This window comes from Anomalospiza imberbis, chromosome 5, assembly GCF_031753505.1.
Source record: "Anomalospiza imberbis isolate Cuckoo-Finch-1a 21T00152 chromosome 5, ASM3175350v1, whole genome shotgun sequence".
Taxonomy (NCBI): domain Eukaryota; kingdom Metazoa; phylum Chordata; class Aves; order Passeriformes; family Viduidae; genus Anomalospiza; species Anomalospiza imberbis.
Window position 1 is genome coordinate 25,518,005 of NC_089685.1, and position 21,969 is coordinate 25,539,973.

General features: G+C 43.1%; 1 protein-coding gene across 12 annotated transcripts in view; it reads right to left on the minus strand.

Annotated features, from left to right (window-relative positions):
- The window catches only part of FOXP2 (forkhead box P2), a 404,157-nt gene extending 389,380 nt beyond the window's left edge, over positions 1-14,777 (minus strand). For 6 of the 12 annotated variants that reach the window (XM_068189943.1, XM_068189942.1, XM_068189941.1 and 3 more), the window contains exon 1: positions 14,466-14,775. The gene's annotated coding sequence lies outside the window, so the exon portion shown is untranslated. Of the gene's footprint in view, positions 1-13,462; positions 13,604-14,465 lie in introns of those variants that run through there. The other 6 variants (XM_068189938.1, XM_068189945.1, XM_068189944.1 and 3 more) reach the window with 4 other exon arrangements.
- Between the last annotated feature and the right edge of the window lie 7,192 nt (positions 14,778-21,969).

Here is a 21,969-nt window from a genome sequence, read left to right on the forward strand (position 1 = left end):
TTTTCTCTTTCTAAATAAAAAAACATATGAAAACAAGAGCTTCCACAATGGGATCTATGGCAGGTGCAGAAATTATGTTTCATAAAATAAATTTGCAATGCCAAGCATTTGTTCCAGTTTGCAGTTTTTTGCTATTGTTTTCAATCTTATTTATTTGTTTATTTATATCCTTCAGTTACTAGTGGTCAAATTTAACATCCCATCCAAACATACAACCATCAAAAGAAGATTAAAATTTTTAAAAATATACAATAGTCTGCATGAGATTATACTGAACTGCAAACAAAAGTGGCAAAAGCAATTAATCAACCTTAAATGAGCAAAAGCTCTAGATCAACAACATGGTTTAAAACAAATTAAAACTTTGCAAACAATCACAGAAATGGCTTTTTTATTCCAAGTATACTGAATTTTAAGAGACTTCAAACTTAAAATTGCCACCCAGAGACAGAAAAAACACAGCCTGTGCAGCTACTCGCTAAATATATTTTCACATTGCCAGAATTTTTTAAACTTCTCACCAAGAACAAAAAAGAAGGCCTTCAGTGCAGCCTACAGCTACAGAAGACGTAATGCTGTTGATGTTATATTGCAATAACCAAACTGATCAAGTCACAAGAACAATGTATATCACAATGATTTGCAGAACAGCTAACAGTTTGGGGTTTCTTTTACAGAGTTTAGCTTTGTGTAGTTTGCTAGAACACTTTTTACCAGAAGTACTTCAGATCTGCCAAGTAAAATCAAGAAGCACAATTTTCATTTATGCAAAACATGTTTTGTGGGAAAGACATGATTGAACTGGAAGCAGTTTAGGTACAATTATTAGCTTTTTTACAGCTCTTATTACTAGATGCACACATATGTGAAGTAAATTTAACTTAAGAATTTTGTTTTTATGCATTAGAAAATTCCAGAATGAATTATGAACACTTGAGCAGTAGCTAATTCACTTTCCCCTCAAATTTTCCATGATGAACTGAGCAGTAAAGACTACAACCTCTTTACTCAATATGCACAGAAGTTTTTGAAACAATGAAATGCAGTTGATGTGCTTCTCCAATAACAGGGCTTCACCTTCCAAATATCACATCCATATTAAGCCTATAGAAACACTGTAGGAAATATTAAAAGGACAGATCTTTTTCTGCAGGCTTTTAGGGAAACTATTCCCACTATTTCTATAATTGAAGCAAACAGAAGATTAGGAGGTTAACTCAACAGAATTTTTTTTTTCCCAAATCAACATTTGGGAATCATTTTTTTCCATTCTCTTCTATTTTTAGCTGGATAGCCATGGTACTTTTACCTTGAAATGACCTCAAGCTGCACCAGGGAAGGTTCAGGTTGGACACCAGAAATAATTTTTTCATGGAAAGGGTTTTTAAGCATTGGAACCACTGCTCAGGAAGGTGGTGGAATGACCATCCCTGGAAGTGTTCAGGAAAAAACTGGACACGGTAATTAGTGCTCTGATCTAGCTGACAAGGTGGTGATCAAAGTTTCACTCTATAACCTTGTAGGTCTTTTCCAACTAAATGGCTTTATGATTCTAAGTCCCTTTTAGAGCTTAAAGGGTTACACTACAATTATACCTCAACATAGTATTAAGCAAATTAACAGAAAAATGATGAAGAATACCTTGCATAAGAAAAATCTATCAAGGCAAAACACTGACACTTTGCTAAAGAATGTATTTTCTCATACATCTCTATTCTTAAGAGCTCCAGTTAAAAGCATAAAGTGAACTTTTGCATCATGCAGTTAAACTACCCTTTGTACAAAAGGCTAATTTCAGAGGTATCTAATTTCTCCATAAAATAATTTCTTCCTGCATTTAAATAATGCACAAGAAAAATGGACTGTCTGCTGAGAGAATGATAACATTTGTTTAGAACAACCAAAAAGCCATGTGAGAAATACCAGTGAAAGAAACTGACTTAGCTAGTTTTTCTCATTTGGTCAGTATCTCTTTCACTGGGTGGTAAGAATCTTAATTTTTCTTCTGTGTGTCAGAGCTACCACAAACCAGCACAAAATTCAGGCAGTTAGTGAGAAACACAGTAATCTCTGCACACATTCACCGATGTAAAAAACCTGTTTCTGATTTCCTTTTTGCATCCAATCTTAACTTTTCTTGAGGAAACTTTTCTTTCTTCTAGTCCTCATCCAAGGCTCTCTTTAAGAGAAACCAACTTAGTTCTTGCAGTTACTGTGACCAGAGTAGGGCTAATTTCTCAGTCTAGAAAGCCTTTCAGCAAGTGAATGGAAAGCAGTGGATGAATTAAATTAGGAGACCAGATTTTACAATAATTGAGCTCCAGAAAGCAATTTACTGGCATTCTCTATTTAATTATATCAACACCTCATAACCATTAATGAATTTATCTTTACCGTACTGAGATTAAGTAACTCTATCACAAAGTTCCGCAACTATACATCTGAGCCAAGAATTATACTTATAAATTTTAAGAAGGCACTTTGTCTCCATCATCATCACTCTTCACAACATTAAAAGCAGTTAATTTCAACCCCATAAGCCATGACTGCTGTCCCCCTTCCCCAGCTACTTAAGATTAAAAATAATTTTTGTTTCTCTTGCAGCCATTCTTGCCCACATCCATACGAATGTGCTCACCCCAACAGCAGTTTAATGATCTTAAGAAAAATAAGTGCTTTTTCATCCATAAGCCTGATATGTGCAAAATTTGTTCCCCCTCTTCAACCCACAATGCCCCCTTGAGGAAAAAGGGAAGAAAGTGGGGGAAAAGGGAAAATTTAATAAAAAATAAAAAGGCTCTGAAGAGTGGGAAAAGAGCTTTCTACATTAACAGCAGAAAAAAAAAAAAAAAACTAATTCAAACAAAGGCTGTCCACACCTATAACATCCATCTTTCTGTTTGTTTTTTTTTCTGACCCTTTTTCACATATGAAACTTCATTGCCTTCACCATCATTTAGAGGAGTTTCAAGAAGAGTACAGGGATGCAAGTTCTGAAATTCTTTCCATGTATACCGAATTCTACAGATATACTTAGGTACCTGGTTAAGGAAAAAAAATATTAAAAATGTTTCATTTTACCTTATAACTCTAAGCAAACCTACAATCAAAGGAAGACAAACTAATATTCACAGAACAAAAGTACCAATATTTGTCACTGAGGAAAATAAATCTTTAAACCTGTTATAAGCGAGTGTTCTCTGAAGACATCCAACAGAATGGCCCCTGCCTGTGTATCAGAAGTTAAACAAGGCAGTAAAGATTTCTGGGAGGCTTTCAGTTTTGTGCCTAAAATCTTGGGTTTAGTTTTCTCTCCTTGAAATCCAAAAAAAGAAAAAATTGTGATTTATCCGTTACATTCAATACACTTTTTGCATTTTTGTATTCATCTAAATTTAAAAAAATTTTGGAGACAGTAAGTTGCATTAGGTTAATAATTACCTATAAGAAAGATACTGGAGAACAACATAGATTTCTTCAATATACTGTATCATCTTCCACCAGCAGGCACACACAAAACAGACTGAGAACAAATTATATTCAGATGGTACTAATGTTCAGGATTTTAATATTGCTGTCCTTACTACAACTATATAAAACTCTCTGCATAAAGGTTACCTCTAACACATCTTCTAACTCTTAAACACATTAAAAACACCCTTATTACATTGTACATTTAACCACAACACAAGAAAAGGTTAGCTCCCAATAATAACCTTATAAAGAAAGCACAGTATCAGTTAAATGGATTTTAAGTAAGGGTCCAAGATCATATTAGGCAGCAATTATAAGCTACAAATTGTATTTTATATCTTCAGTGAGACGTAGCACAAGTCTTGCTGAGTCAAATCTCTGCTATAAAACCTCTTGCCATGCTTTAAATGCTGCAAGCAGCTGAGCCCTGAGGGGTTAAAGCTAATGCTAAAGGTAAAGGCTTGAAGAGTTGACCAGATACCTCGTGGCCATAGATCTAAGTGTGTCAGTCACAGGCAAATATACCGTACTGTTCTTGCCAGAGATGGGTAGGAGTAATTGATCAAGTTCATCAGCTGTTGAGGAGCCTACCAGAGGTGCAGCAGAGATTAACACTGGTTTTACTGTGCCCACAGCAATCTGCACCAAAAAGGTGACACTGGACCATGACTCACTATTTCCAAGCACAAAAGAAAAGTAAATGCGTTAGAAGTGTTTCTTCCAAACAACACCTCCTAAGAAAGAGGCCCCCAAAGTGTCAGGAGTGAAAAGGAATGAAAAAGTCACCCAGGCAGTAGACCTCAAAGAAGGAGCTATGTCTTACTACAGCTCCCCAGGTTACCAAAGCAGCCATCCCTGCAGCCTGACCGAGGGGGTCACCCACACCCACCACTGCTCTCCACAGCCAAGCTGCCAGCACTTAGTTGCCACTCACCACCTGAGCCCCCCCAGCCCAGAGCAAAGCAGGGAACCCTCCAGGGTGTCCTTGCTGGAGGATGGTTGCAAGAGGAGCAGCTCACTCCCTCTCAAGCATGCACTGTGAGGCTTGGGTCTGTGTCTTGTTTTGCTACCGAGGCATTCCAGGCTGTGTCAGTTTGGATTGCAACATAAATATTGTGCAACTGCAGGCTTCTTAGTTCCAATTATGGTAATATTGCAGGTGACAATGAGAAAGGTATTTTTTAATAGTCTCTGGTTACATTTTGCTCCAATTCATCTGCATCTTAGAAAAACAGAAATTCAGCTAAAGGAAATTTTGTTGGTAAGTGAATTTGGAGCAAAAGTGTAAGCCTAACAATGACTTGGAAAAATGGGTTTTCCCCATTCTGACAGTAATTTAGTACTAGCAACAATGACCCAAATGTCAGTCACAGGATACAGAAAAATGTTTATAAAATTATATTTAAATGATACATAAGTTTACTTAGAGGTTTGAGTATTATTAAGTCACAAAATGTCCAGGCGCCTCTGCTAATAGTTTCAGTTCAAATTTTAATTCTAGTTACTGAAGACAGGTACTGAAACATATGTTAAAAATAGCACTTTAGTTAAGTCCAGGACAGCAGGTTCCATTTTTACACATAATCAAATAATAGAAATGTATTTTTCTACTGAGTCACAGAAAGATTTAAAATGCAAGTGCTGAGCCTGCAACTCAGGAGGACCAGTCAAGCACACGGCTTTCTCCATCTGCCATTTTCCCAGGCTTCACAGCAGCTCTCCCCTTATAAGACAATCAAATGATAAAGGGGAGAAAGAGTATCAAGAAGTGAGAGTAAGGTCCAACTTTAGCCATACGCTTTCTAGACAAACATACAGCGAATTACTGGTGTTCACACATTGCCTGAAGCTCCTGGGAAATGCCAGATTTGCTGCATATGCATATTAGCACCAATCATGAGGCACACAACACCCTACAGCTACAGCACACAGTACATCATGCCTGCTTGCCATGCCTGGCTCATCACACCGGATACTTTAAAACAAGTATCTGTGTTTATGTTTTCAGAAATGCCTCTTTCGTACATCTCTGGATCCTCACCAGTGACGTACCTGAATGCTGTACTTCTTAAAATTCATTTACAAAATAAATGAAAGAGAATCCTTCAAAGTATTTAAATGTTATGAAAAAGTAACTTTAAATATGGATTTTTCATGTTAGCAGTGACTTGCTTCAGAGTCTATGAAACAGTTGGAATAAGAACTTTTATTGAAAGAAAAACTGATAACACTGTTTTGGCTTAAATATGCACAAGCAATCCATCACCTGTCTCAGTCTAGGTGGCTTTGAAGAACAGCTAAGCAGCTGGTAACTTCTCAGTTTCAGAGACCTGTTTTGCACAGGCACATACAAACACATTGAAATCATCCACCAGCCTCAGCACCTCTGCCATAAAAGCGAGTCTTCCTATCAAACTTCAGAAAACTTGGGATCAGGGATGAAGGTCTTGGATTTTTCAACACAAGTGTATGGCCATCGCCTCAAGCACATCTTCTCCTGAAGCCTGAGACAAGTCAAGTGACAAGGGCACCTGTGTGCTCCAGGAGCAGGGAGGTTCAATCCGAGCAGAGTCCTGACAAGTGCCGATCTGCCGCCAGCAGAGAGAACCACTAAATCACTCACTACTCCAGGCCCCACTGCTAGACCAAGCACACCTAGACACCACAGCCACCCCAGAGGACAGCCTGAAGCTGAACATGATACCAGTGGCTGCAAGCCACACATAGTCTGGAAATGAATGCTAATCTGGCTTGGAAGCATCCTTCCCTCATTTTTTCAAGGAAGAATTTGGAAGGCCATGTTTTCCTATCACAACCCATTAAATACCTCTTTTTACATTGCAAAACACTTGCCAGCATGGTCAGTTCCTGCCTGGAGAACCACATTCCTCAAACACATTCCCTGTTTTAGCAAAGGATTGACTGCACTGTTCTTTAGAACACTTTCTCTCCCATAACCTGAGACACAATAAACCCATTAGGATACATTCATTTTCTTTCTGAAGGCCCTGGTCTCCTTGCCAGAAAGCTGTGGATGGAGACAGAAGCCCTGTGATGCTGCACAGTCACACGTGCACAGGCATGGAAACACACCACTTCCAAAGCTGTACAGCTTCTCAGGAGAAACACTGGATTGATCATCAGCTTCTTCGCCTGCCACTCCTGCAGTGATACACAAATATTTTGGCAGTTTACCATTCTCCTGGTTTCTCTGTGATTTGAGCATGTGGCCTGATTTCCAGACTCAAAACCAAAAACAATTTAAAAAAAGAAGAAATAAAAAAAGAAAAGAAAAAAACCAAAATCAAACATATGCAAAAATACACAAAACAAACAAACCAACCCAACCAAAAAAAAAAACCCTTAACCAGTATTTTTAAAGGGTTTTCATATGTCAGTTCATAAGATGTACATTTCTGGTTGCTCAAGTACACTTCACACCCTTTCCTTGTCAATAATAAACAGAGGCGCAAGAACAGAACATCCAATGCCAAACATCATTAACTCTTTCTCAAGATGTCAGTCTCTTAAAATAGAATTAAATGCCAAGTTAACGTTTCAATCACAATAGATTTAATTCTTCTTCTAAAGCAAAAGAATGTGCAAGAATCTAACACCATATGAAACTTCTGTATATTCAATATAGTTATCTGTTGAATTAGTGACCATACGTATTCTACAATGTATGCTGACAGTTATTGTGTACTGAGAACAATTTACAGGCATCTTCACAACATTAAAAGTAATTAAATGCATTCAAAACTGGTAACAAATGGGTCTGAATAAATTTTTGCACAAAAGCATTTCATGATCTTTAGCAAAGTTCCATCCTAATATTTTTACAGCTTTAGCACCCATATATTCCTTCACTATATATTCTTTCAATGAAGAATGATTGTTGCCACGTATCACAGAGTTTTCAGCACTCTTCCTCTTACATTCACCATACTGCATACATGATATCATTTATTCCTTATTGAATATGTTGTTCTACAAAGATGAAAACACTGACACAATTGAAAAGCACAATAGCAGACACACGTATCTCTGCAGTCTGTGCACACCTGACTGCATTAGGTTTTCATGTTTTCATTTACAGGTCATAAGAACACTGTAACTACTGTAATGAAACCACAATCCTGTTTGCGTTCTCTCACAAAGAAGTGCCTTGAAGCAGAGATATTTCAATTTCTGTGTTTCAGACTCTAAAAAATATTAGCCTCTGTTTTCTAGACACTTTTCTTCCCCTTTATCTTCAAAAGGCCTCTGTCACATCAATAAAATGATACTTTTTTCAGTAATTAAATATCAAATTTCAGTGCAACAATTAATAAGTAAGTTTCCAAAGATATACACTAGATCTAACAAGATCTAGTATTTAAAAAATAGCGGCCTCAATTAGGGACAGTGTAACCTGGTGTAATCCTGTGCCTGCCATGTGCACAAAGCCGGCGTGCAAAAAAGTTTGTTTTTTCTTCCCATAGAAGAAGTGTAGGTGAAGAAATGTATCTTCCATATTGGGCACCAGAGGAAAGTCACATTGCTCTTCTGAGAACATCAGCCCCTGTTTTCTGAGCAGCTGCCCACCTCCTGGCAGTGCTGCCTGTGCCTTTGCTGGCTCCTGCCCAGCCACATGTTTTCTCTGGCTTTTCCCCCCTCACTTCCCAACTCTTTATTGTTTGCATGTTGTCCCCCTATTTTCCAAAGCCCTTTGTGGCTTCCCACCACTAACCCTTAAAATTTCCACTGCAATATTTTTACACGGCAAAACTTGTCAATTTCTGATCTAATTTCCAAGCTGTTAAACATCAGCTACAGGTTTTATTACACAGGTATTACCCACCACTTGTTTTACTAGGTGGGTTACAATTCCAGAAGAACCATATGCCATCTCAAAATCAACAGTAAGACTTACAGAATGATAAATCAACAATGTAATTGTGAGCAATTTTTATAAGACTTACCACTGACAGCATGGCAAAATTTAAATGGTGTTCACCTCTTTTACATTTTCTTCACCATTCCTGGGCAAACTTAAAATCAAACCTATTAGATACTTTAAGTATTATGCTTGATATAGCTTTGCAATTCTGAGATTGTTTCTCCAAACACAAGTTTCACGATTTTCAGACTGAATAATACAATAAAGTCCTGTTCAGCAAGCAATGTAATATCACAGCCATTCTCCTTCCTTCTCTGAGAGGACAAGATCGCTAAAATTGTAGTGGCAATATCCATCAAGATTAGACTATTTTAATATAAATACATGTCAAAATGTAATTAGTCAAATTATGTCAAATACATTATTTCAAATTACATCAAATACATAATGTATCATGTTGATTAAGGCTGAAATACAAAAGTTGAATAATGGAATAAATCAGCATTTGAATTTCCTTGAAGACAAATTCTGACCAAAGTTGCAAAATACACATCAATATTGCTAGAGAAAAAATAAATTATTCTAATACGATCATCAACTAAACATCAATCTTAAAAGATAAAGGATTTTTCTTGTAACAATGTAAATACTTATTTACTAAATACTGTGCCTAGAAAACCCCAACAACTTTCTAGTTATTTATAGTGATGTACCCCCTAGCCTCAAAACATCACTCTTCAAATGAATTTCCAGTTTTGGGCCCAACAGTATCTCCCACCAGGACAAGGTTGGCACAGGCCCACTGGAATATCAGTCATCCTCATTATGTCCTAGAGGCAAATGAAACAAAACTGAGATGAGCAGTTTACAGAAATACTTAACATGATACAATTTGCAGCCATGTCTGATTCACCAGAGGTCCAAAGGACCAGATCACTGGGCAAAGGAGTCGCAGTGTGTGTCCCTGTGGCCCCTGCAACCACCAATGGGCTGGAAACCTTGCAAAACAGAGATATTCCACCACCTTTCAGTACCTGCTGCCCATAGGAACCTGAAGCTCCATGGTAAACAAGCAAGTTCTACAGGTAAGCCAAAGCCAGTCTGTGAACTTCAAAGAGAGTTCTTTGTGACTCAGAGGGTTGTATGATGGAGGTCTGCAGTTTCTCCTTTCACCCCAGAATGGACATCACATACCACTGCAAGGGGGGGTGGATGGAGTGGGCAGGGCAGAAAATCTCCCTTCTGCAGGTTGAATGAAGGTGCTGCCTGTCCATTAAACCCGTTTGTTGTTCCTCAGCCTAACCAATTACAAAGTCATCTGTTACCCACCTAAAGCCCTCTGCCACCTAGCAGAAGACACCCACACGCAGGGCATGTAGAGGGTGCAGTACACCATATGCACGGGAATCGGCTCTGTCCTCAGCAACCAGCCGGATTAATGTATATAGTTAAATAAGAAACAAACTGCAGCAAACCCATTTCCAACTACAGATGTGTAATTACTATTAGCAAGAAAAAAGAAATAACTAGGTAAATGAACAAAAAGTTAAACCTACAATGCTCTTATTCCCTCCAGAACTTACTAAAAAGACTTAAGATAGTAAAGAGCTTAAAACAGTATACTTAGGATTGTAACTTTATTTTTCTTAGAATAGGAACTGAAATTGTGATACTAAACATAACTCTACACATTCATTCCTCAGTGTTCAAATGTTACTTTCTAACATCATCCCAAACTACACATTGGTGAAGCAATAAACATGACAGCAACTGTTCATTAAAGAGATTATTTTCAGCTACTTCAGTGATGACAGCACAAGCAAGCTATTACTGGCACTTTCAAAACCACCTTTCTGACAGAAAACATTGTGTTGGCCTTAAACACAAACCTATCAGAAATGAGATTTAAAAAAAAACAAACAGAAAACAAAACCAGATGCAAATCTTACAACAAAGAATAGATGGCTGTTTTAATTTGCAGTGAGCATTTTGGAAGATTTTTAAAAGCAGTAAGTTTGATTAAGCTATGGAAAGCCTCAGAAAGGAGAAAAAAAAAGATGATCAGTGCTAAATAATACTTGTGAGACTGTTCCTTGTTTTTATGCTGGTCTAGGAGTTTTGAAATTTAAGTCTAAAGCTACTCTTGAAAATTATTACAGTAAGTATGCTTATTCTGTAAAGGAAAAAATGTAGAAGAAAGCCTTCAAACAAATAACAAGGAAATATTTTATTGCAATTTTAAGATTAACTGTAAGAGGTTAGTTTATAACAGCCAAGATTTTCTACAATTTCATCGCTTATACGAGGTTTTTCTGGTACCACTATTTTACACATACAATCAATAAAGGTATGAAATCAAAATAGGGCAGGGAACAGGAATCTAAATGACAAATATTTCTTCTAACAAAGATTAGCTGAGAAGTATGCTACAGTGGCTGTGAAAAAAAAATAGACTATTTGCATTACTTCTAGACCTATTAGCTGTCACAAAATTTTAAAAGAGTAATCAGCTCCAATGTACAGAAAATTATTTTTTTACAACAAAGTTGACCGCATTTTTTATTTTGATTGTGATTTGCATTTTTCTCCAGTCAAAATCATCCCATGAGTACTTTTCAGTGACCTATGTCCTAAATCATTTTCATTTCATATGAGCAAGTGACCTCTTCACAATATGACCAACAAAGAAAAAAAAAAACATGACTCTCAGGAACCATTCATTTTCAGCCACCATCACAATTTAATTTCTCCAAAATAAACCAGGTAAAAATTGAAATGGACCAAAAAAGTACTCCATGTTCAAGAAACATTAATTAACCCCTCTATCAGAAAGATAAATACCAGCCCTCACATATCAATGATGTTAACAAAGAGGTTAAGTGACATTTTCAATAACACACAGCAAAACACTGCCACAACATGGATCACATCTCAGAAGTTTTCTATTGTTTTCAGCCCACTAGCTCCGAATAACTACTGTGCATGCAATGCTGAATCAGGTATATTTCTCCGAATACAAAAAGCTTATTTCAGCTCACATAAATTAGTCCTAAAAAAAAAAATATAACTTATTCGACGGTAATTTTTTTTATAATACATTTAAGTCTAACATGAACTTAAAAAAAAATGGAGTCTGGCAGGAATGTTTCTAAGCAAATACACCTTTATTCCTAAAATTATAGACCCAACACATTCTGTTATGGAAAGCATTAAAAATGCATAAGCAACAGATGATTACATAAAAAAAATGCAACAACAAAAAAAAAAACACCAAATAAACAAGTCACTTCAAAAATCTGTGAAATATTCACCTGACTACTGCACAAACTCTACTGCAGCTTTAAAAGAGTACCATGTATTTTCTGATTGAAATGTACTGAACTTGGTATATTTCTTTTACTCTTCCTCACACTCAAACTCACCCTAATTTGATTGTTCCTTACAGACTATTTGGTCATTTTACATAAATCTTCACTAAACAGAAAGCTACAAAACTTTTAAGTTTTTTCCTCTCTCAGATGATATAAACACTGCACTGTAGCAAAGATCCCGTGACACAATGTAAAAATCACTGAGGTTAAACTAAAAGCAAAGAAATACACAAATATTTATACAATTGATTCTGCTTAAGCTTCCTCCTAAGGTTACTGTTAAACCTTAAAGCCTATCCCAACAAGGCCTCACATGAAGCAGTGTATTTCAGGTGTTACATATTATCAAAATAAATTAAGATGTCTAACTACATGCATTTTGGAAATGCTCTATTTTAAATACTCTTTTCTTTCCCTTAACCTTTTACTGATTGACTATCCTGAGTAATTAAACAAATTATTTAAGCATGCAAAAATGCTACAGAACAAAACCATTTTGTAAGAACTACATTAAAACTGCAGATTACTACAAACCAGGGGTATTTTAGTATCTACATTTGCATGAACAAATTACTATCGTCAAGAAAAAACTTTAGAACATACTAATTTGAACAATTAAAACCATATCCCACTTAAAAGGGTTTAGTGTAGCATTAGAGAAACCAATTTAATAATTAATCATATTTTCTTTAGAGTAATATTACTAGCAGTAATGTTTTTCCTTAATGGCTTTAAATTACTTAGCACAGAGAAGAAAAAATTTAAAACTGTCAAAATATCTTAAAACTTTGACTTTTTTCCCCCCACACACACGGATTAATGGGGGGATATAGACACCATGCACAGCTTCTGAGTCCCACCTTCGTAAAAAAATTTCCAAGGGCCTGATCCGAGCCTGTGAAGTCAATGGAGCGATTCCTACTGCTGTCAAAGGAAAGATTCCCGCTCTCAAGAGTTGAGTTTGGATAGGGGCTCTAATGCACAGAAAAGACCAGGGAAGATCCTCTTCGGAAGAAGAACTTCTGTGTTTCTCTCGGTACGTATGTACACAAGCAAGACTTCCTATAAGTACAAGCGATTCCCAGGTAGAGGGTACTGCCCATTCCTCCATCTGTAGCTCTGCACTCTTTACTAACAGAGGACAATACCACAGATTCACGGTGGTTACTTTTGAGATTATTTTTCCCTGGAGAATATACCAGCAGCCCACTTTCTATCTGGACAATTCTCGCAAATTTCAGATGAGCGTTTTCCTGCCAGCCTACAGCCTAAGCTTTACGCCTGTCCAGTAGCTCCATCCCGGGACCTTACCAGCGCTCGCCAGCGTTCTCGGCCAGGGGCTGCGCTGCGACACGGGCCCGCTGCCTGCCGAACCTGACGCGAGCCGGACTACGGGAAAAGAACAAAACCGCCTCGCGGACTGCCTTTACCTTGGCCGTGCAGGCTCCGCCGGGCGGCACAGGACTTTTCGGCAGGTTACGAGAGGCCAAGAGCGCTGCCGCTTGCGCACCCCGCGCTCGGCGCGGCAGAACGCGGAGCGGAGGCGCCGGCGCTCGCCCTCCGTCCTATGGCCACCCTGGCACTCCCGATGGCACGGCACAATGCAGCCCGCTCCACAGCCGAGGCCGCAGCAGCCGCTCCCCTCTCCTCATAATCTATCACGCTTCCCAAACTTTCCAAGTCTCGAAGCCCTCCTCAACTTCAAGGCCAATTTTAAGGGAAGGCCCCTACGTACCAGGCACGGAGGCCGCCTCCGGAACCCCGCAGCTCCAACATCATTATTTATTAATTGTTGGGTTTGGGCAATTTTGTCTTGGGCCAGGGGACGACCCTGTTCCCTGCGCAGCCCAAACAGCCCCCGGGGTCACCGCCACCCCAACGGGCGCCTCGGCGCCCCTGCGCTTCCCCTCCCACGCCAGCGGGGGCGCCCCGGGGCAGCGCGGCGCGGGGCGCCCCGAGGGGGCGGCCGGCAGCGGCCCCTCCGCGCGGGCGGGCGGCTGGAGAGGCGGGGGCTGGGGTGCGCCTCTCCCTCCGGCGGGCAGGCGGGCAGGCAGCACACAAAGGAGAAACGTGACACGTTTCTTCACCCGGGCTGTCTGCTGGGGAGGTCTCGGGGAAAAAGAAGAAAGAAAAAAAAAAAAAAAAGGGAGGAAAAAAAACCCAGAAATAAACCCCAACACACCACCACACACAAACGGGGAGGCAAACGGCGGGCAACCGAGCCTCCCGCACACGCTTCCTCGGCAGCCTGGCCCCAAACCCTCCCCGCCTGGCACTTCTCTGCCCGTGCGGAGAGGCTACAGGTTGTTTGTTTTTAATTACGCGGGGGAGGGGGCTCCGCGGCGCTGCGCGGCTCTGAGCTGCGGGAGGGAGGCCCTGCCGACCCGCAGCCGCCGCGAGTTGTTTAGGGGGAGCTTTACGCCGGCTCCCGCCCCGACCCGGCCCGGCCCGCCGGGCACGGCCCCAACTCCGGCTGGGGCACCGCAGGCTCCCACCGCAGAGCGCGCCCCCGCCCCCCGCTGGCGGTGCGTGTTTGGGAGCGGTGCCACCGAGTGCCGGGAGACCTGACACATGTCACTGCCGCGGCCGCGCGGCCGCGGCCAAACTTTCCCGCGGCGGCGGCAAGTCAGTGAGCGGCGGCGGAGGGGGGTGGAAGCGGTGGAAGTAGCAAGTCACACCGGGGAGCGGAGGGAGGAGGGGACGGGTGCGCGGGGCGGGGTGGGGGGGGTAGCACTTACCGGGAGGAGACGCCGTGTAGGGCGTCCCGGCGAGCTGACACCGAGAGAGAAAGGGCGAGCGGAGCCGCGCGCAGCCGCGCGCACATACAGAGTCCCTGCGGGCGGAGCCGCCGCGCGGGCCGGGGGAGCGGGGGCGGGCGGGCGGTGCGGGGCCCTCCGCGGGCGCGGAGCGGCGTCGGAGCCTCGCGCCCTCCCGCCGGCTGGTGCTGCCTGGCGCTGGTGGTGCTGCTCTCCCTCCCCCGGCGTGCGGGTCCGCCCGTGTGCGGAGTGTGCCGCCTGTGTGTATGTGTTTTGTTGGGAATGCAAGGAGAAAAAAAAAAAAAAAAAAAGACGAGGAAAAAAAAAAAAAAAAAGAGAAAACCCGCCGCACACACCGGCTGCTTTGGAGAGAGGGGAGTGCGAAGGGATCCCTCCCTCACATGATCGCAGAGTGGCCTGCACAGAAGTGCTAATAACGCGGGAGGGGTGGGGGGGAAAGCAGCGGAGGGGGAATGGCAACAAAAAAAAGTGCGGCGGGATGCGCCGGGCCGTGCCCCGCTCCTCCCGCGCCTCCCCCGGCCGGTCCCCGGCGGAGCGGGCGCTGTGGGTCGCGGCGGACGGCAGCTCCACCTGCTAAGTAAACAAACCGTCGGGGAAGTTGTTTGCTGGCGGCTGCTGCCCCTTCCCGCCCCCTCTCCCCTCCCGCCGCCCTGCTCCGCCGGCTCCGTTAGACACAACGAGTTTAGCAGACGGGCGGAAAACAAAGCCGTGTGTTGTGCTGGCAGTGCCGGCCGGCTGCAGCCTGCTGGCAGCCCCCGAGGTGCCGCAGCCCCGCGCGAAGGCAGCCCAGGGAACCCGAGTGGGTGGGGGACGGCGGGGCAGGCCTGGCCGATGGCAGCAGCTATGCCGAGGAGGCACGCGTGGGCCTTGAAACTTCTCCCGAGCCCTGGCACTTGGAGCAAGGTGCAGGACTCCCCAGATGTCCACAGCAGGGACTGGCCGCTCCCCGCCTGTCTGGAACGGCCGCCCGCCCCTGGGACTGCCGTTCCGCCCGGGAAAAACACTTTTAAGTGATTTCTGCGTGGGATAGGGCATCAGGGGGAACGGGGAGAGAAGTGCTGGCATCGTGGCTATAGCTGGTCTTGTCCTCGTCACGGTTCCCAGTAAATCGGCGCTGGGGGTGTGTTTGGGTGGAAAGAACTTGCGTGGGCGCGGGAGAAGGGGACGGCGGTGGCCGAGTGGAACGTGGGGTTTGTTATTTCGGAGCCCACCTAATTATCGCGCGGCAGCCCCAGCGTTAACAGGGCTCTCTGTACGCGCCGAGGGCCAGGATCACAAGTGACTGTCATTCAGAATTAAAAGTCACCGCATTTATGAAGCACGATTAAAAATCCCACAAACTTTGCCACTCGCTGCTACAGGCAAGTGGCAGACGGCCTGCTCGCCGCGCCCCGCGCAATTCGCTCCCGGGGCCGCCGGCCAACCCCGGCGGGGGCACTGCCGGCCGCTCGCCACCGGCGGAGGGGGCAGCCGCTATCGCGGGGCGGAGCCGTCGCAACTCCGGCAACTCGGCGGGGACCCCCGCGGCGGCCCCCGGCCCAGGCCGCCCCCCGCCCCGCTGCGCACCCTTCCGCCCGCCCGCGGCGGCGGGGCCGGGGGCCGGGGCGGCGGCGGGGCCGTGCGGGGCGCGGCGGGCCGGCCGGCAGCCAATGGGGCGCGGCCGGGTTCGCGAGGTGAAAGTTCAGCGCCGGGGCAGAGGCTCGCGGGGCCGCGGTGCTGCCGATGGGTGGCCGTAAAATATATTTATTTGCTACTCGCGGCTCTTTTGTCTCTTTGCCCCTCGTCACCCCCTCCTCGTCCCGTCGCTGCCCCGGGTTACCGGGGCGCTACCTGCTGCCGCAGAGGGCTAAGAGCGCAACGGTTGCGGGGGATACTCGGCGTGCACCCCGCGGAGCCGGGGGACAGAATTCCCGCGGGCAGCCGCCCTCCACGGCTCCGCGCCCCACAAGCCAACGGGACGGGAGGGGAACCGCGCGGGACTCGCCGCTACGCGCCCCGCCGGCCCGCAAACGAAATCGGGCCCCGCAGGCTCCGGCCGCCCATGGGCTCCGCGAGCAGGGGCGCGGAGACTCGCGGGGCGCAAGATGCGCGGTCCGGAGACCGCCGGCCTCCACTCTCCTCGGGCAGGAAGCGCGCCCCGGGGGAGAGGCAGCTCTCCCTCAGGAGCCGTCTGCGGTAGCGGGCAAATCCCGGTACCGGCGGAAGGCAGCGTGCAGCACTTTCTCTGCGGTTAGCCCGCGGCACCGAACCGGCGGGACAGCGCGGCCCGGCCGCGGGCACCGCCAACTTCGTTGGGCGCCGGGCGACCGCGGCATCCCCCGGGATGGAACGGGAGCGGCGGCGCGGGGCGACCCGAGGCTCCGGCCCGGCCCGGCACGGCTCTGCCCTGCCGTGGGCGCCGCCGTCGGGCCGTCCGCTCCCGTGAGTACCCGCAGCACTCCCAGCCTTCTCTCCGGGCTGCGCTTTGTTCCACGAACCCCTCGTCCTGTTCAGTGTTGCCTCGCAGGCAGACCCTCTGTCTGGTGGGCACAGCGTACCCGGAACAACGCGGCGCTTGGCCGCTAATATTAATCGGCGCGACTTGGCAGTTCCACCCAAAATTAAAGCTAAACAAACGCACACTTTCCCCACTTTTTTTTTTTTTTTTTTTTTTTCACGTACGACGACGGTATAAAATGTCACTTGGCTTTTTAATGAAAAACGCTGGTGCGTTTTATTTGTTCCTGTTTACGGTTCAAGATTTCATCTGCACAATTGTATTTCTCGCTTGAAATAAACCGCTTTGAAACCATTTTCCTTTAATTAATTTAATGTAATTTCTCTGTGCTGCAGGCAGTGTGAGGTGTCAATAAGATTGCTATTTTCTATTCGGATTGTTTAGAAAGCGAACAAGAACACGTTAACAGACTCCTCTTCGAACTAGGTGCACTCCCTTTCCTCCCTCCGTACTGCTCCGAGACACTTGGGAAAGAGCAGAAAATGCTGGTTTTAACCGAAGTCAAGTCGAGGAGAATCTGTATTACAACATCAAAGAAAAGGAGACGTTACAAAATTGGTGGAGTTACACCACCATCTGTCGTTAAGCTTCGGGACTACAAAAGTTCAGACGTACAATAAATCTTAATGAGAGATGGCAACTTTCTTCTTTTTCTCTTTCGCCTCGAACTCCGGCCGCCCTGGCAGAGTGGGTTTCCCGGCGGTGGATAGTCCGGAGTGACAGGCAGCAGATTGCCGATGCCCTTCACAGACGTGTCCGTTCACTGCGCCCTGCCAGGCCAAAGGGTTTCTTCTGGTACCTGATGTCCCCAAGCAGCTGCTCGTCAAAACACACAGGCACCAACACTTCACAGTACTTTTTGGCCTCAGGAGGTTGTATTCATAAAAAAGAAGTCTAATAAAAAAAAAAAAAAAAAAACCAACAAAACTAAACCATCCTTACATACTCAAACCCCTCTCTAAAAAGATAATTAAAAAAAAAAAAGAAAGAGAAAAATCCCAAACAAACAGATCTTTTATGTTACAGTTGTAAGATTCAATTTAGCCCATTTTGTATACCTGTTCTGCAGTGCTGCATTCTGAAAAGGAACATATAGAAACCAGAACTTGGCATAATATCTGTGAAGAAGCTGTGGTGGTCTAATACTGTGTATTAGAGTAATCTCTGATTACTCTTAAAACTTTGACTGCTATAAACAAATCCTTAAGCATAAAATGATTTTATGTTCCCCAATGTAAACATGGCACCTTCTTGTCAGATCTCCCCATGAGACTTTAACCCTTTCTAAATTCTTCAGTTAAATGGCTTGCAAATGCCTATTTACTATAGTTACTGAAGAATCATAAATAGAAGGAGTGTTTTCTTTGGGATTTTCTGAATGCTGGTGTTCCTAGAGGCCAATTGGTTCTTATGCAAGCAGGGATCTTCACTGAACTCAACCTCAAAAATCATCAAATTTATCTTTTTTTTATCACGGTTCCTATTTTTGGACAGGCGTGGTTGAGTCAGTATTGATCCAAATGTGTTGCTGGATGGAATGCTTACCATTAAAGGTTAACGTTCAGGCTGTTTCTGTTTCATTGTGGAAATACACAGAACTTTGACTGTCTTCAGGCTGGCATTTCACAAATGCTCACAAACCTTACAAACCTGTAATTAGCACTGGGCATCTCCTAATATAAATCCTGTTTCTATTCTTTTTCCTAGACCTAGAGAAACTCCATTTCCTACATCCTACCAGTAGTTGTTGACATTAAGGCAATTCTCACTTTTAGTTTGTGGATATGTCAAAAGAGAGAAACTCATTTCCTCTGAAGCTCTATGTCCACTTTTCACATTATCTCATAAAATGCAGAATTATGCTGCAGGCAATAAACACTTTCAGCATTCCTTTGTCTATTGTGTTCATTTCATGTTACTAAAAAATAATTATGTCTTCTCCATAGTCAACTAAATTCTTTGTATCAACATTAAAAGGTAAGGTTTGCGAATTGATGAAACAGGTGTTTAACATTCATCTGATGGAAATAAATTTCATGACACTTTGTCAGCTTTGAGAAATAACTAGGCCATTAGAACCAATTGCTGATTTAGGAACACTTGGTAAAAGACTTGTGTCCAAGAATTTGCTGACAATTTCAGTGTTTGCACTGCCTACAGTTTTATATACCTGTGATAAATAATAATTTCATTTTTAAGTAATTTAATAGACATTATAACACGAGAAAAAAAATTAAAATATCAAGTAATTGAGAGTTGCTGGGGGAAAGAAAAATAAAGTATGGCTTTCAAAGTTGTCCTACTTGAGTTGGAAAAGATGCTGCCCTGAGCAGCACTGACCAAAATGAGGGATTACACTGTGTCAGTTCCATTTCTTTGATAGAGTAACAAAAAAACCTCATAAACCAAACCCTCCCCCGCAAAAAAACCCAATCAAAAAACACAAACAAAAAAAGCCCCCCCCCCAAAAAAAAACCTTAAAATTTTTGTGCAAATCTTGAAACTCGATTTCTGTATTAGAAAATATGTCAAAATTTTTGGCATTATATTTGACATTGTATATAAGAATGACCAATACATCTTTCTGGATTCTTTTCCTGTTTTGTGCCAAACAGGCCATGCTGACTTTTTGGGTCCTGGTCCCCCAACCATTAGTTGTAGATGTGAAAGTCTTATTTAGCCAAAGGTGAGGAAAGTTTTAAGACTGCTAAACATTTTGGTTAGTCTCCAAAGTATAACCCAGGGAGCAGTATCACAAACATACATAAACAAGTAGCTGTGTGAGTCTCATGAACAGCTCATAACTTCTGAGGAGTTTGGCATGTGACCTGTAAGGTGGTACTAAAATTTAGGCATGTAAATCTAAGATTGTAACCTTTCAAATCCTTGTTTACCTTCCAGGAGTTAACACTGATAAGGTGCCAATAAAATTGCTCAGGGTCCTAACACATTATTTCTGAAAACACTCAAAATAATAACTGTCACATTCAGGATGAAGAGTTTGGTGAGTTTCCTCAGCCTTACCAACCTTCAAAAACTGAGCATCTTCTGTGCAGCTGAGGATTAAATTGTAACTAGAGAGAATGCCCAGCCAGTCCTTAGAGCAGCCACTGACCCAAGGCTCCTCTTTCCTGGGTAAACATCCCACCTGCTGCACTGCACACCCACTCTTCTCCTGCTGCTCCCACTGCTCTTTGACCCCTGTTCTGCAAAGAGACACTACAGCCCTACTCCAAAGCAACCAAAACCAAGTGCTTAGGTCATTGTCCTGGAAGGTGATTAATGGCTTAGGTCCAAGGAGGGCCTAGAAGTTAAGTAGAATAGCATCATAATTTAGCTGTTACATATATACATATATATACATAAAGACTTTGCAACAATTCCCCTTTACTGTCAGTTTCAAACCATTGGTGAGAACACCTGGGGCTTTTATGAAGTAGACCACATAAACACTTGTCTCCAAAAGAGAATTCAGGGCTCTGAATAGCAAAATAGAAAGGTATGGCAACCTTGAGAAGGGCAGCACTTAAAGCAGCATTGTCTCTTCAGTCTTCTCTGCAATTGCTTTCAGCAACTCAGAACAGTGACCATTGAATTTCACTCCAGAATTCCCAACTTCCCAGCCTGATGCAGATGCTGTTTTCAAGGTTATGGAGTATATGGGAGCATATAGGGGCCAGATAAGCCAAAAAGCAAGTTTAACTACAAAAATGTAGTCCTGACTGTAAAACAATGAGTCAACAAGTACCACCCAGGTCTGAAGTCCAGTTTTTCTATCTTGTGCTCATTTATTTGCATTTTTCTCCTTCATGATTTCCTCAGAGCAAAACAAGACATAGGGACTTGAAGAAATTTTTTATTAAAGCTGGCAGAAATATTCCTGACAGAAGAATTTTTGTCTTTTATTTGTTCTGTTGCTTCTACTCTCCTCTTGCAGCTATAGTACTTTCTCACCCCACAGGAGAAGGTTGTGTAGAAGTGTCTCTGCCACAAGCTATGTATGCTCTGGTGGGAAAGCCTCAACTACATATGAACTGCTCCAGCTGCACTCAGAACAAACAAGGTGTGTGGGTTGATAGAGGAGTAGAGGAATAGATGAGTGAGCTTCTTGTGGTAAAGCAGCAAAAGGTCTCTGATAAACTTGCCCCATTGCATTTCCACAGGGCACACATGAGTCACCCAGGGGCTATGGCTTAATCTTCCAGAGTGTAAAATCATCTGCCAGAAACTGAATTTTATAGAAGGAACAGATAGGGTTCTACTTCACAAAAGAAAACAGGATTGATTCAGTTCTCTTCCACCCTAGATGTCATTCTCAACACTGATTTAATATTATGACTTTGTAATACCAAAAAGAGCATATAGTTATTTTCTAGCTCTTTTCTTTTAAGCCAAGATTACTTACACTTAGAGAAACATATGAGCAACCAAACAACAGTTACAACTGTGTCCAGACAATTCTTTCCTTCAGTAACACAGACACATGGACCACATTAAAGATGCAAAATTCAGTTCAGTTTCATGACGTTTACACATCCGTAGCAACATTCTGAGAATTCTAGAAATTTTGTCTGTATTTAGGATTAAGGGACAGAACTGTCTTTTTAAAAACCATTTCTATGTTATACACACAAGTTAGCATGTATTAAGTAGTCATCTTTCCACCCACAAGCACTTTTATAGAATTCATGGGTTTGGGAAGTAAATTGAAAGCAGACTGTGGATTTTAACAATATGGTTAGATACAGGAGTTTTACACTAGTCAAACATGGAATAAACAAGCTCCTTTTATAAGTTTAATTAAGAGGACTTCAGGAACACAGCCTCAGGACACATATTTTGAAGGCAATAGAGATACTGTCTTGTAGATGTGAATTACAGAGTTATGTGATTCAGGAGCAGCAAACTAACTTTATTTTCCAAATTTGTATAAACCTATAATGAAATAAATACTGCTTGTTTCCTTAG